This window comes from Schistocerca serialis, chromosome 6 (genome assembly GCF_023864345.2).
Source record: "Schistocerca serialis cubense isolate TAMUIC-IGC-003099 chromosome 6, iqSchSeri2.2, whole genome shotgun sequence".
NCBI lineage: Eukaryota > Metazoa > Arthropoda > Insecta > Orthoptera > Acrididae > Schistocerca > Schistocerca serialis.
In genome coordinates, this window is record NC_064643.1 from 329,099,495 (window position 1) to 329,115,062 (window position 15,568).

A 15,568-nucleotide genomic window follows, 5' to 3' on the forward strand; every position below is an offset into this window, starting at 1 on the left:
TTGTAACGCTACGTTGGGATAGGGGAAGGAAGTGTTTGCAGAATACTGAAAGTGTTGGCGTTAAAAAAGGTTTGTGCCAGGTGGGTATCCAGGATGTTGACAGCGAATCACAAAGAAACAAGAAAAACGGTATGCAGCGAACTTTTGGAACAGTACAAGAATGGTGGAGATGAATTTCTTGGAAGAATTGTGACAGGTGATGAAACATGGCTCCATCATTTTTCACCAGAGACGAAGAGGCAATCAATGGAGTGGCACCACGCAAATTCACCCAAGGAAAAAAAAAAAATTAAAAACAACACCTTCTGCTGGAATAGTTATGGCTATGGTGTTTTTTGATTCCGAAGGACTCTTGCTTGTGGACATCATGCCAAGTGGAACCACCATAAATTCTGATGCGTATGTGACGACACTGAAGAAACTTCAAGCTCGACTGAGTCGTGTTCGACCACATCGGCAAAAGCAGGATTTTTTGCTGTTGCACGACATTGCACGGCCACATGCTGGTCAAAAAACCATGGGAGCGATCACAACACTCGGATCGACAATACTGAAACACCCGCCTTACAGTTCTGACCTGGCTCCATGTGACTATCATCTCTTTGGGAAACTGAAAGACTTTCTTCGTGGAACAAGGTTTGAAGATGATGACTCCGTTGTGCACACTGGCAGTTGAGAGGGATGGAAATTATGTGGATAAACAAAAATATTGTTCCTAAAGGATGTATCTACACACTGTAAAACTTTCAAACATGTTGAATTAAAGATGGATTTTTTAAAAAATAGAGTGCATTTCTTTTGGAGTGACCCTCGTATGATCACCGCCTATGTTCGAAATCAATGTGCAATAATCTCTCACAGACGGCAAGTGGCAGCACCAGCAGTGGAGGGTATACAAATCGGAGTGGGGGGGGGGGGGGGCGGAAAACAGTGCAGTTTATCAAAATGCGGAAACAGCGATTTATCTTACGTCCAGAATGGCACGACCAATGACTTTCGGGCTAAGGCTGGAAGTAGTTCCGAAACGGCTAATTTTGCAAGTGTATGCATGCTGCCATGGTTAAAGTATATCGCGCATGACAAATTGGTGCTATCCAAAACTGGCGCCGCGCCAACTATGATGCACCATGGGCCATAGATGACGGGTGAACGACGGCTGAGGAGATGTGTACCGGTGAATAGACGTGCAACTGTAGAGCAACTGAGCACCCAGATGAACCAAGGACTACCAAAGACGTCTCCTGAACGACCATTCAGCGAAGGTTGCTGCGTATGAGCCTCTATAGCAGGCGCCTGGTTCATGCGCCCATGATGACTTCTTCGGCGATGAATGCTGGAATTTGCACGCCAGTACCGCAAGTGGACGTCCACTAGGTGGCGACAGGTAGCCCTTTCAAATGAGTTACACTTTATGCTCCTTCTGACATATTGCCGTTGGCATGTACAGTGTGAAACGTCTGAAAGCAAACAACCTGAAACAATCATCAGAAGGGTTATGGTCTGGGGAATGTTTTCGTGGCATACCCTGGGTGATCTAGTCGTTCTGGAAGGTACAATGGATCAACACAAGTAAGCATATACGCTTGGGGACCATGCCCAACCCTATATACAGTGGAAAGTACAATGGGTTAACACGACTATCCATATATGCTTGGGGACCATGTACACCCCTACATGAAGTGGAAGGTACAATGGGCCCAACACAAGTATTCATACATGCTTGGGGACCATGCCCACCCCTATATACAGTGGAAGGTTCAATGGGTCAACACAAGTATGCATATATGCTTGGGAACCATGACAACCACTACATACAGTGGAAGGTACAATGGGTCAACACAAGTATGCATATATGCTTGGGGACCATGTCCACCCCTATATACAGTGGAAGGTACAATGATTCAAAATGGTTCAAATGGCTCTGAGCACTATGGGACTTAACTACTGTAGTCATCAGTCCCCTAGAACTTAGAACTACTTAAACCTAACTAACCTAAGGACATCGCACACATCCATGCCCGAGGCAGGATTCGAAACTGCGCCCGTAGCAGTCGCGCGGTTCCGAACTGCGCGCCTAGAACCGCTAGACCACCGCGGCCGGCTAGGTACAATGGGTCAACACGAATATACATATATTCTTGGGGACCATGTCCACCCCTACATACAGTGGAAGGTACAATGGGTCAACACGAGTATGCATATATGCTTGGGGACCATGTCCACCCCTACATACAGTGGAAGGCACAATGGGTGAACACGAGTATGCATATATGATTGGGGACCATGTCCACCCCTACATACAGTTGTTGGTTCAATGGGTCAACACAAGTATGCCTATATGCTTGGGAACCATGACCACCACTACATACAGTGGAAGGTACAATGGGTCAACACGAGTATGCATATATGCTTGGGGACCATGTCCACCCCTATATACAGTGGAAGGTACAATGGGTCACCACGAATATGCATATATGCTTGGGGACCATGTCCACCCCTACATACAGTGGAAGGTACAATGGGTCAACACGAGTATGCATATATGCTTGGGGACCATGTCCACCCCTACATACAGTGGAAGGTACGATGGGTCAACATGAATATGCATATATGCTTGGACACCATATCCACCCCTACATACAGTGGAAGGTACAATGGGTCAACACGAGTATGCTTGGGAACCATGACCACCACTACATATAGTGGAAGGTACAATAGGTCAACATAAGTATACATAAACAGTAATGTCAGAAATTGAGTCCACCTTGATGCAAAAAAACCTTGTTATTCGTTTATTTCTTTATTATCCCAAACTAGTTTCGGCTACAAATATCACCATCATCAGTGGGGATTTTTAAAATATAAAACATGCAGAAAATAGCATGGTTATATAAACACAGTAAAACATTATTACATTTTTACTGTTCGTCTTTTGAAGTATAGTTTTCTATGTATACTTTCATGCTACCTTATTTATTGTATGTTACAGCATGTTTTAAGCAATATTGGCGCTGTTTGGTGCATGTTTCCTGTGCTCTTTTTTTCTGTTGCCGTTTTTTACTTTGCGAACATTATGTCATCTGCAACCATGTGAACGGCTGTTAGTAAACAGAATACTAAAGGGTGAACTTCGCATGTCAGCAATATATACTTGGGGTTGTGGTAGTGTTGTGGAAAACCAGTTATTTGGTGTGTACTGAGCTGTTTCCACTTCGCATGTCAGCAATATATACTTGGGGTTGTGGTAGTGTTGTGGAAAACCAGTTATTTGGTGTGTACTGAGCTGTTTCCACAACACTACCACAACCTGAAGTATATATTGCTGACATACGAAGTTCACGCTTTAGTATTTTTTTTTACTAACAGCCGCTCACATGGTTGCAGATGACATGATGTTCGCTAAGTAAAAAACGGCAACAGAAGAAAAGAGCACAGAAAATATGCAGCAAAGAACGCTAATATTGCTTAAAACATGCTTTAACATACAATAATTAAGGTAGTATGAAAGTATCCATAGAAAACTATATTTCAAAAGACGAATAGTGAAAATGTAATAATGTTTTACTGTGTTTGTATAACCATGCTGTTTTCTGCATGTTTTAGATTAAAAAAAACCCACTGATGGAAGAGTTCCAAGATAAAATCACAAGTATGCATATATGCTTGGGGACCATGTCCACCCTTACATACTGTTCGTTTTTCCTCAGCTCGATGGCATCTACCAGCAGGACAATACAACGTGTCACACAGCTCGCAGGGTACATGCGTGGCTCTAAGAGCTCCAGGATTTTATTTTCCGCACTCTCTTGGCCACGAAACTTCCTGGAAATAAACAAAACCTAGAATCCGTGGGACCACCTCGACCGGGCTGTGTCATGCCCTGGCTCCTCAACTGAGAAACGTAGTTCAGCTGGCCACGCCTCTGTGGTGGTATGGCTCCATATCCCTGTCGATTCCTTCCAGAACCTGACTGAATCTCTTACTGTACGTTTTTCAGTGGTGCGCATTGCAAGAGTTGGTTATTCAGGCTTTCAACAGGTGGTCACATTAATATGGCTGGACAATGTAGTAGGGAAGAACGCATGCCAGAAACCTACTTTTGAATGCCATCTGCTCATAATCAATAAAATTGTCGTCTTGATTGCTTTTTATAATTTTCTTTTTCCTCATACTCCTTAATGCATTCCGACCACAGCCATCATCAGTATCTGCCAGATAAACAGAACAAATTTCTACAAAAATACACTTAGAGAACAAAATGATGACATTTAAATCTCGATACACCGCATCTTATCAGTTCACATATACACGTCTACCGTGACTAGTGCTGTTTAGTGAGGCAGCCTAATTTAAACAACAATCTGAGACTCTTAGGTGGCGTTAATGCAATTGGGTTTGTCACGTTAAATTTCAATTTAACGGCTACAAATTGAATATACAGCCATTTCACAAAACTGTTAATTCTCGTTTTATGTGTTTATCTGACAGATTCTGACGATGGCTGTGGTCGAAACGCGTTAAGGTGTCCATTTTTAAAAATGAAGATAGAAACTGCGATCAAAATGGTCCAGTCTATTGACTAGGAATAATGATCACGGTCTTTTGCAATGTTTTTATGTCATTTATAGACAGGAAAGGCACATTTCCACAAGCATAAACCAAACATTACTCTTTTGCATACAATGGAAAAATGTGCCCTATGGACTTTTTTTAAGAAACTGAAAATTAAAATTACGCTCACCATGAAAAGCAGATTCAGAAGGATGTATGCTGCAGTAGGTACTGGGAGATGAGGCTTGCACAGGATACAGTAGCATGGAGAGCTGCATCAAACCAGTCTCAGGACTGAAGACCACAACAACAACAACAACATAAAAAGAACAAACGTCTCAATGTATAGAGAAATTTGGGTAACACCATCTTAACGTTCTTCGGAATATAATCAAAGTATTTCGATGTAAGTGAATTTGACTCCTTGATTAGCGTCTTTTGTGATATGGACGGCTGGACAGATCTTATACACAAAATAAAAAAAAAGTAAGACAGGAATTAATGGTAATTTATGTAAATGAAAACAGAACAACAAAAAGTGACCGGTACAAGCAATTATTATGAATTCAGAGCAAAGGCCCACGAGAAAGGCTTAGCTTCATAAACCGACTTGTCGGAGACGTGGACATTCGAGGGAGAGATGGGAGAATGGTCTTGAAATTCCTGTTAGAACCGAACGGACTGTATAGTCCACTATGAAGAAGCAAACGAAGATGGCCGAAAATTCTTTCTGGTGCTACCAACAAAGGATTTCAAACAATTAAACAAATATTACCACGTTGTTTACATGTAAACGAAAATATGCATCTAATAAATTCTAACAGCCTTACATCAAGGTCAAAGGAAAGGAAAAAACAACCAATTTCTGATTCTTGGTGTCCATAAACTTCCAACAGTCACACATACTACTTTAATGAACGGAAACTGGGAGATGGCCGAGATATGTTAAGGGGCTTACATACCTTCAGTTAACTGCGCTGTTGACCAAGTTTGACATCAAGTCTGAATACCGGATGCGGCTGAGCGGTTCAGACAGACCGTTCGCCTGCGCCAGAGACTCGTCTTCTGCGACCAGTTCCCTCCGGCAATCTTACAGTTCTCTCAGTCTTGTCGCCGCCTCTCCAGTCAAGAGATACATAATTAAAGCGATGACGCCCAGTGATCCCTTCAAGTGAAAATACACATCAAGCTTGAACTCTTAGTGGAATCGGCTAGATGCCACGGGTAATAAGGCTAATGAACAGGGGCACTGCACCAGTAGTGTGTGGTATAAGTTGAGAATTTGGGTCTGACGGGAGACATGCTAGGGTAGTCCGTGGCCGGCGTAGTGGTCGGTACATCTGTCTTATAAGCAGGAGACCCAGGTTCGAATCTCGGGCCACCACAAATTTTCAACTTGCCCTACTGATATAAATCATATTTTTAGCCGTCGGAAAAACGACGAAACATCACGTATATAAATGCGTCTACGAGACAGAATGGTGAACGATGTTTTGCGTGCTGCAGTGCTTGCGAGTTTTTGAAATCAATTTTCGCCTCCATGAGATACGTCAAAATATGAGATGCACACAGTACAACATTTTAATTGTCTTTACACCATTCATTATTACATTTGGTTTTGAATTTCATGATTTGCTTCTTTTTCGGCGCTGGCGCGCCGTACTTCATGGATTGTAAAATGCACGTCAACCATAACCATTTAGTTTCATCGAATTTTGATTCGCTACTGGAGGTGAATTAAGTTCGACAAATGACTGTCGAATGCAGGTTTGTCAACTAAGCTCTCTTTTTGGACCAAAACCTGAATTTGCCATTTCAGATGCATTTACACGACTGTCTCACAGTAACGTAACGAACAGATTACAATATGTGAAATATTATCCGTGTTGGTGTAACCGAGATTTTCACGTATCAAATTCATCCGTTCCAGGGATCGAGGATCAACGATTTTTGCCTGTATCGACATTGATACTGGCAAGATATTGGTCCCAGGGATTCTACAACTTTCGAAAATGTATTAATTTCAAGTCTGAAGTCGGATAACAAATCGCAAAAAAAACCATCGTATGCTATGATTACAAATTAACTATTTTATAATTTTTTCCTTTACTTGTCCTGTGTGACTTCTCTTTTGCCAGATTTCATGATAACAGACCAACGGGATGCACCCTACAGATTTTGATGAGCGAGTTCGCGAGTATCAAGATATGTGACATCAATAACCGTATCTTTTGATTACATTGACTTAGAAGCTAACGTTTGTTATACCGCCAAGGGACGATAGACCATAGTATATGACATAATTTGAACTTGGTACGTCTTCCCGCTCCTGAGAAAAGGGGTTTTGAAGAGTCGGATAGACAGCAGACGGACTACAAAGTGATTCTAAAGGTGCATTTTTAGCGTTTGAGTTATGGGACCCTTAATTAACCACGACTCAATCTCCAGACTTCGATTAAAAGAAAGCACCACTAAGAAAACGATGTTATTGAAAAAGAATTGCATTAACATATAATTCATGTGAAAAAAATGCTGTAATCCATCATCACAGATGACGTAGGGACGCTACGCTGTGGTGGCAGCAGAGAGATATTTCCCTGAAGAATACACCAACTGGGGCAGTTGTGCCCGGAGAGAAGTTGTGGATTTGTGGCCGGAAAGCAATTATAGATAGTTTGAGGCGGATCTGTCTGATGAACAGACAATGGATGGAGTCGGCAGTGAACCCTGGCGAATGAAGGAGTAATGAGATAATTGTTTTGAGACAGATACTGATATCGGGAGATAGTGCTGATTCTTGAATATTAATGTGATCTAACAAGTTTATTGTGAAAAAGTGCGACGTGGCGGAAACATGTGGTACAACAGGTAACAAAGTGTATCGTAACTGTCGGTGTCTTAATATAACAGTCGAAATAATAAGTCTTAACGCAAAGGAAATGATACTAGATCTCTTAGTCTAATAAATCATTTCCCTACAAATTGACCTGAAGAAAGGCCCGGCGCACACCTCATCCCATCTTAAGGTAACAAAGAACCGATTTGTTCAAATGGTTCAAATGGCTCTGAGCACTATGCGACTTAACAGCTGAGGTCATCAGTCCCCTAGAACTTAGAACTACTTAAACCTAACTAAGGACATCACACACATCCATGCCCGAGGCAGGATTCGAACCTGCGACCATAGCGGTCGCGCGGTTCCAGACTGAAGCGCCTAGAACCGCTCGGCCACAGCGGACGGCCAACCAATTTGTATTACAAGAGTTGCAGCATAGTTCTTCAGACGAAGAAAAAGACGACTTGAGAGTGTTGTTTACAGGTCGCAAATTCTCTAAATAACTTCCATTGCAGTCAGATTCTATTCAAAACGAAGCGAGAATCAATAATAGTGAACAGATATATAAATTCCGTCGGCGCCTAGTCATTAATATTTAATAAACAGTAGGCGTGTTACTCTTGTCAGCCTGTGCCAGGATAAGATAGCATGCATGTTATACTTGGCTTACCATACCAGAATAAACAGTGATGACGAAAGACAAACTAAATGTTTAATATTCCAGTCGTGTAAAACAGAAAGCAGTGGCATGCAATATTTGTTGGTTACATCATTGGAACCATTCTTTTATCGAAATGGTGTGTAACACGTCAGTTTACAGGATATGTATATATGTTCAGAGGTGTTAATGATTATTTTTTAGTCCTACTCATGCAACTACTCTAAAAATCTGCGTAGCTTTTTTTTTCACAGGCACTCAGTTGTTTAACAGAAATTCATCCACTGAAGAGAAGTGGTTATTCAGGAGAAAAGATTTTAGGTTAGATTTAAAACTTGTTTATTTATAGAATTGAGATAATGATGTATTTTTATTTTATTTTATCTTGTTTTGTTTATTTATTTATTTTTACTGTATATTGAACTCATTTCTGAGCCACTGACTATTTTAATAAGGGTAATAAAGGTCAGTTTTTCCTCTAGTTCTTCTCAAATTGTGATGGAGTATTTATGGCGAATTTCATTAGCAAAGATATGTATTGTGATGGTGCACTTAAAATTCCCAGTTCCTTGAATAGGTACCTACAAGAGGATAAACGACATCTTATTCTTACTGCTGACTGTTGTGCAATCATTACTTTCTTTCAAAGTGTTGTAGACCCCAGAAAATTATTAAAAAAAGACATTACTGAGTGGAAGTATGCAAAATATGTCAGAGATGGACTCGTTTATTTCCAAGAATAGAAATTATGCGAAGAACAAAAGTAGTCGAACTTAAATATTTTAATAGACAAACTGGACTCTGGGAGCTGAAGCCAGTCGTGACTGTATAGTGAAGAAAATAAAATTCGATCCGCATTTCGGGAAGAAGTAAAGAAGGAACACAGCTCAACTACATTACATACTCTAGTGACTCATTGCCATGTCAAAGTACGCCCTAATGAGAGAAAACTGAATACATCCTACACACCTGAGTTCCGACACCTGTATAGATTTTCAGTTGGACGGATAACTGCACAGTCAGACTGAAGGTGTTTAGATCCCTTTAAATGCACGTAGCACATGACGTCATACAAACTTGAGATGCTGTTACCTGGACTTGGTGGCGGCGAGTTGGGACGCCTTCCTGGAACATCGGGCGCCACGTGGTTAGAGAAAGGCGTGTAGGGGGGGGGGGGGGGGGGTTGGAGGCGGAGGGGGGAGTGGTGGAAGGGAAGGAAGGCGACACCAGAGGCGTGCAGTGTGTGGCCACAGGAAGTGCTTTTGGTCCTCCGCTACGCGCGCCGCTAAATATAATCGCAGCCGCAGCGCCTTGTCCGTCTAATTTTACTGTAGCTTCTCCTGTCTTTAGGGCTGGAGCCACTCAGCTCCAAGCGACTGGCTTCATGTAAAAGGTGTAAAAGGCTTCATCTAAAGAACGCAATTTTTAAGTGCGTAATAACGTACAAATTTATTGGTGAAATTAAGTAATTTACATATTATTACGAGGAAACAACAAACAATGGAGAAATTGAAGCAGAATTAGGACAAATTACACTGGAAGAAATGGAAATAGCTGTGAAGAAGATGAATGGGGGGAAGCCCCAGGACCTGATGAAGTATCAGTGGACATGATAAGAGCAGCAGGTCAAGTGGGAATGCAATGGCTGTATAGAGTACTATCAAGTGTGTGGAGAAATAGTTCAATACCTGACAACTGGAGAAGAGGAGACATTGTTCCCGTCTTCAAAAAAGGCAACAAAAGACTTTGTAAAAACTACAGAGGAATAACCCTTATGAGTCATACAGCCAAGATTTTTACTAAATCGAATAAGTGAAAAGGTAGAAAAGGTTCTGAGTTAAGAACAGCATGGGGTTAGGAAAGGAAGGAGTACGATCGACCTGCTATTTTCTATCCGTAAACTGATGGAAAAAAGTTGGGAGTATAACAAAAGGGTGATAATGGTTTTTATAGACATAGGAAAGACGTATGACTCAGTTAACAGGGAAAGACTCTGGGAAGAAATGAAGAAGATAGATACAAAAAATGGATATATTAATGTAATAAAGACAATGTACAGAGGACACAATTGTAGAATTATAGCACCATTGGGGAACTCTGAATACTTCGAAATAAGACAAGGACTTTAGCAAGGAAGTATTCTATCTCCTGCACTTTTTAATGTTGTGATGGAGGGAATGAATAGGGCAGTTAAAGATATAGTAAAAGAAAAAGACAAAAAGATGATTTTTGCAGATGATATGGTAATATGAGGTGATAAAGAGGTAGATGTACAGTTACAACTTGATGCATGGAAGGAAATAATGAAAAGGTATGGATCAAAAATAAATAAAGATAAGAGTGAATTAATGGCATTTGGAAGAGAGAAAGTGATCAACGGAAATATTACCCTGAATGGAGAACCCCTCAAAGTGGTAGAAAGTTTCACTTCTTTAGGGAGTGAAATATCTAGGGATGAAAGAATAACTAACGAAATTAATAGGAAGTTACAAAAGGGAGGCAATTTCTACCAAACAATAAAACACCTGATTTGGAATAAGGAAGTTTCAGAAAAAGCAAAACTCCTACTTATAATAATTATTATTTCCCTATTGTCACCTATGGTGGAGGAACATGGACCATGACAGAAAGGGACTGGAGCAGATTGCAAGCAGGGGAAATGAAATTTCTCAAAACAGTTAAGGGAAAAACAAGAATGGACAGAGTAAGGACTGTAGAGATTAGAAAGGGCCTTAAACAAGAAAGTATGAGAGGAGAAATTGAAAAAAGACATTAAGACGGTATGGTCATGTTAAGAAGATGCATGGGCAGAGACTCCCCAAATTATGGAAGAACTAAAGATGGATGGGAAAAGACTTAGAGGGCGCCCGAGAACATGGTGGAAAATGGGAGTGAGAATATCTGTGGAAAGGAGAGGTGTGACCTGGCAGCAAGTGGAGTAGGAAAAGTGGTGAGAGGACCGAGTCAAATGGAGAGGACTCGTCAACACCCAGACCCGGAAGTAGCTGGAGCGCGATCCGGATATAGATAGACAGACATATTATTGCTGTGTTGCTGACTATGATTATGTATGATTTCGTTGGGATTGCAACAACATTGTCAATCACGATGGCGAATCTTTTCGCAGAACGACTGATAGGAGGACACGTCGAGGGCTTAATACGCACAACCGAACCCGTTTTCTCAAATTTAGCTGTTAGTCTCGTCACAGTCTACTTATTCTGTGCTTTACGTTGACCAAACATACCATGGAGTTTACGAACAGCATCTGCACAATATTCACCCCATCAGTGATAAATTTTCATTATGAATACATGCTGTTCTGTCGTGGAGGGCTCCTTTGCTTAACACAAAACTGATGAAAATCGTGCAACGTTAAGTGCTACCAACGTAATAGAACAAAAATGGCGGGCCTTTAGTTCACTATCAAAATGTATCGGAATCAGTACGTCTTCTGGAATGACATTTTCCTACTTCAGCTGCAGTTATCGTTAATGTTCTACTAATTACCAATTACGGCTGTTATAAATTTCCTTTAGTTGACGTCTATGGCCACAATTTTTTTTGTCATCAGTCTACCGGTTTCGGTCTGTAATGACCATCTTCAGATCTGATTTATAAAAACATGTCCTAATATACTGGAGCCATAAAGGCATCGTCAAATACTAGATCTGTTTTATAAAAACATGTCCTAATACACTGGAGTCATAGTCAAATACTAGTATTTGGCTCTAGTATATTAGGACGTGTTTTTATAAAACAGATCTGAAGATAGTCGTTATAGACCGAAACCGCTAGTCTGATGACAAAAAATTTGTGGCCATATACGTCACCTAAAGAAAATTTATTCTTTGAATGAATTTTATCCATAGTGGGTCCTGTTGAACTCCATGACTGTTCCTTTACAGGTGTAGAAAAATTTCCGCTACCAGTCACAATAAAAGGTTATTTATTTGTAACAGGACCTCTTTCGGGCTTGCGCCCATCCTCAGGTGTTTATACATCCATGTACATGTTTACATTGCTGGAGCTCACTGTATAAATACAAAAAAAATATTTTCTGGTGACTAAACAGATACAAGTCGGACAATTGTAACTGGCAAGGCAGCATTTGTGAAAAATATATCTGTAGTTACATAAAGATGAAGCATCATTATTATAGTTACGCTGTGGTGACAGTTTTTCCACTTAGTTACACACTTATTATCATTTTCACGTCCATATATCAGTTTTATAAAGTTTAGCTGCATATTTCACTATTACACGGGTGTTGCACATACAGAAACTCAAAAAGCTATTATTCTACATTCGGGTCACTGTTCAATACGCGACCATGTCGCAGCTTGTGATATGGCTAACATTCCGTTTTCAGGCGAGAGTCACCGAACTGTCCAACCACCAGCCTGTGAAGCAAGAATATAAAATTTAAGGAAAGTAGTTTTTTTGGTACTTTTCATTCGCAAGGCGGAGGGGCAGTTTGAGTAATGACCCGTTACAGAGTCAGCAACGTTTCAGCCAAATCCTCGGCAAGCTGATAGTTTGACGGAGGGAGTCCAATTAGGAAAATCTTGGAGGGGATTTTCAGTTTCGACAGTTACCTTACAGCCAAGCGAAACCTCCTGGAAAACTTGGTGGAAACAGAGGAATGTGTGTGTGTGTGTGTGTGTGTGTGTGTGTGTGTGTGTGTGTGTCTGTGTGTGTGTGTGGCTTCCTAGACTTACACACTACTTAAACTAACTTATGCTAAGAACAACACACACACCCATGCCCGAGGGAGGACTCGATCCTCCGGCGGGATGGATCGCGCAGTCCGTGACATGGTGACTCAAACCACCCGGCCACTCCGTGCGGCCGAGGAATGTTAACTATTTCTAATGTATTTCTGGGATAATATAACCCTAACAAAGAGATGAAAACCAAATGGACACCTGTTTGCAAAACTCAAGGACGAAAGTAACTTTGGCACGGCATGTCACTGACAAGTAAGTAATGTATTTCGATGAAACTTGGATCATACATAGAAAGAACTACTAAGTCTAGTACATAACGCACGGCTTCGCGGATTGAGAAGGAGCGCCTGGTCCCCGGCACGAATCCACCCGGCGGACTTGGGTCGAAGTCCGGTGAGCCGGCCAGTCTGTGGATGGTTTTATGGTTTTTAGGCGGTTTTCCATCTGCCTCGGCGATTGCGGGCTGGTTCCAGGAGAAGGGGGTGGGGGAGGGGGAGGGTAGTTCCACCGGGGGCCGAACTGCACAATAACCCTGAAAGAGTGGTTCGGTGTGGGGCGGCGGAGAGGTGAAGTGGACTGCGGTAGTCGTCGGGTTGTGGACCACTGCGGCTGCGGCGGGGACGGAGCCTCTCTGTCGTTTCTAGGCCCCCGGTTAACATAAAATACAAAACGAGTATAGTACAGCACGTAACCGAAGGAAATACGCATTGAGACGACTAGAAATGACACTTTTAGTTAAAGGGACATGGTTCTTAATAGGGTACGTAATCATCACGGATGGAAACGCAAGGTCTGCAACGTGCTCCCATACTGGCCACAAGGTTGGTAAGAAGTTGTTGTGGTAGGGCGTTCCGTTGTTGACAACTGCTTCATGGTCGTTGGTGCATGTGGACGGGCTGCAGAACGTCAACCCAAAGCATCCCACGGGCCGTAAGTCGGGGGAACAAGCAGGCTAGTCCATTCGCCGAACGTCGTCTCGTTCCAAAATCTCCTCTACCTGCACTGTTCGATGCGGGCGGGCATTGTCATCTATAAAACTATAGTCAGAGATGAGTGCAACCCTGAAAAGACGCACATGGGGTAAGAGTACAGTGTCATAATAACGTTGACTGGTAATTGTAGTGTGTTCTAAGGTTTGAAGGTCAGGTCGCGCAAGCACCATTATGTCCACAACACAAGAGGGTGAGTCAAATGAAAACCTTAAATTTGTAATAACAAATCGAAATTTCGCGCCGTTATCCTGTAAGTTGGTAAGTGTGCTAAAAACAGCGTGCAGAATGGTCTGTAGGTGGCAGCATAGTGCAGATGCATACATACCATCGCAGTATCAGTATAAAGATGGCCGCCCCACTTGCGACTTGCACCAGGGAAGAACAGTGTTCTGCTATTCGGTTTTTGCGTAGTGAAGGTGTGAAACCTAATGAAATTCATCGAGGAATGAAGGTTCAGTACGGTGATGGATATTTGTCACAGCAGCAAGTCTACGAATGGAGCAGGAAGTTCGCAAATGGTGTGACTTCAGTGGTAGATGCTCCTCGTCCAGGTCAGGCACAACGAGTTGTGACTCCACAGCACGTTGCAGCAGTTGAAGCCATAGTGAAGGAAAACCGCCGAGTGACACTGAATGACATTGCAGCATGTTTACAGATTAGCCATGGGTCAGCACACCACATTGTGCATGATGTGCTCCAGTTTCACAAAGTGTCTGCAAGATGAGTGCCACGGCAGATGACTCCTGAAATGAGACAACGATATATTGATGCTTGTGAAGAACTTCTTCGGCGCTTTGAACGAGAAGGTGATGCCTTTCTTGCAATAATTGTTACTGGGGACGAAACCTGGGTTCACTTCCACCAACCGGAAACGAAGAGAGCGAGCAAGGAATGGCGCCAATTCCTCATCACCAAAACAAAAGAAGTTTCGAACAGAACCATCAGCAGGGAAGGATATGCTGACTCTATTTTGGGACGAAAAAGGCGTCATTTTGGAGCATTACATGCCTAGACGGACCACTGTCACCAGTGCATCATACAGATCTCCTACAAAATCATCTGCGGCCTGCAATCAAATCAAAGTGATGTGGATTGCTGTCAGCAGGTATCCTTTTGTAACATGACAATGTAAGGCCCCATACTGCCCACACAACAGTTGCAACAATCGCAGGTCTGCATTTTGAATGTCTTCCTCATAAACCATACTCACCAGACCTTGCCCCAAGTGATTACCATATGTTTGGACCACTCAGAGACCCAATGGGAGGAAAGAAGTTCCGTTCTGATGAAGAGGTACGCCACGCGGTGCACGAGTGGTTGCGCGGACTACCAAAAGAATTTTTTTCTAAAGTAATTTATGCACTTTGTAAGCGCTGGAGGACTTGCATTGAGCGTGGTGGAGATTATGTTGAAAAGTGATACAGCTTTGTACCACTTCTGCACAATAAATAGTATTTAAAAAAATATTTAAGGTTTTCATTTGACTCCCCCTCGTAATACCTGGACCACCAAAAAGATCAATTTCGGCAATGTTCGTGGGTGCACTGCATGTTCCACCCTCCCACCATAGTACGGTACGTCCAGAATCACTACTGAGACTGACTCTGCTCTCACTCGAGAAGAGCACGTGACACCTCTCCTCGGCGGTCCAGTTCCTATGCTCTTGGTGCCATCTCGAACGATGCTGCCGATGTGCGGATGTCAACGGAACACAACGTACTGGTCGTCGGGCAAGGAGATCACCCCCATGCAGTCGCCGCGACCCTCTGGAGAATGAGATGGTGTGCTTTGCAGTCCTGTT

The 15,568-nt window shown here is 42.3% G+C and overlaps 1 long non-coding RNA gene across 1 annotated transcript in view; it reads right to left on the reverse strand.

Annotated features, from left to right (window-relative positions):
* The window catches only part of LOC126484120 (uncharacterized), a 293,517-nt gene that overhangs the window by 32,641 nt on the left and 245,308 nt on the right, over window positions 1–15,568 (reverse strand). The gene's annotated exons all lie outside the window — the stretch shown is intronic.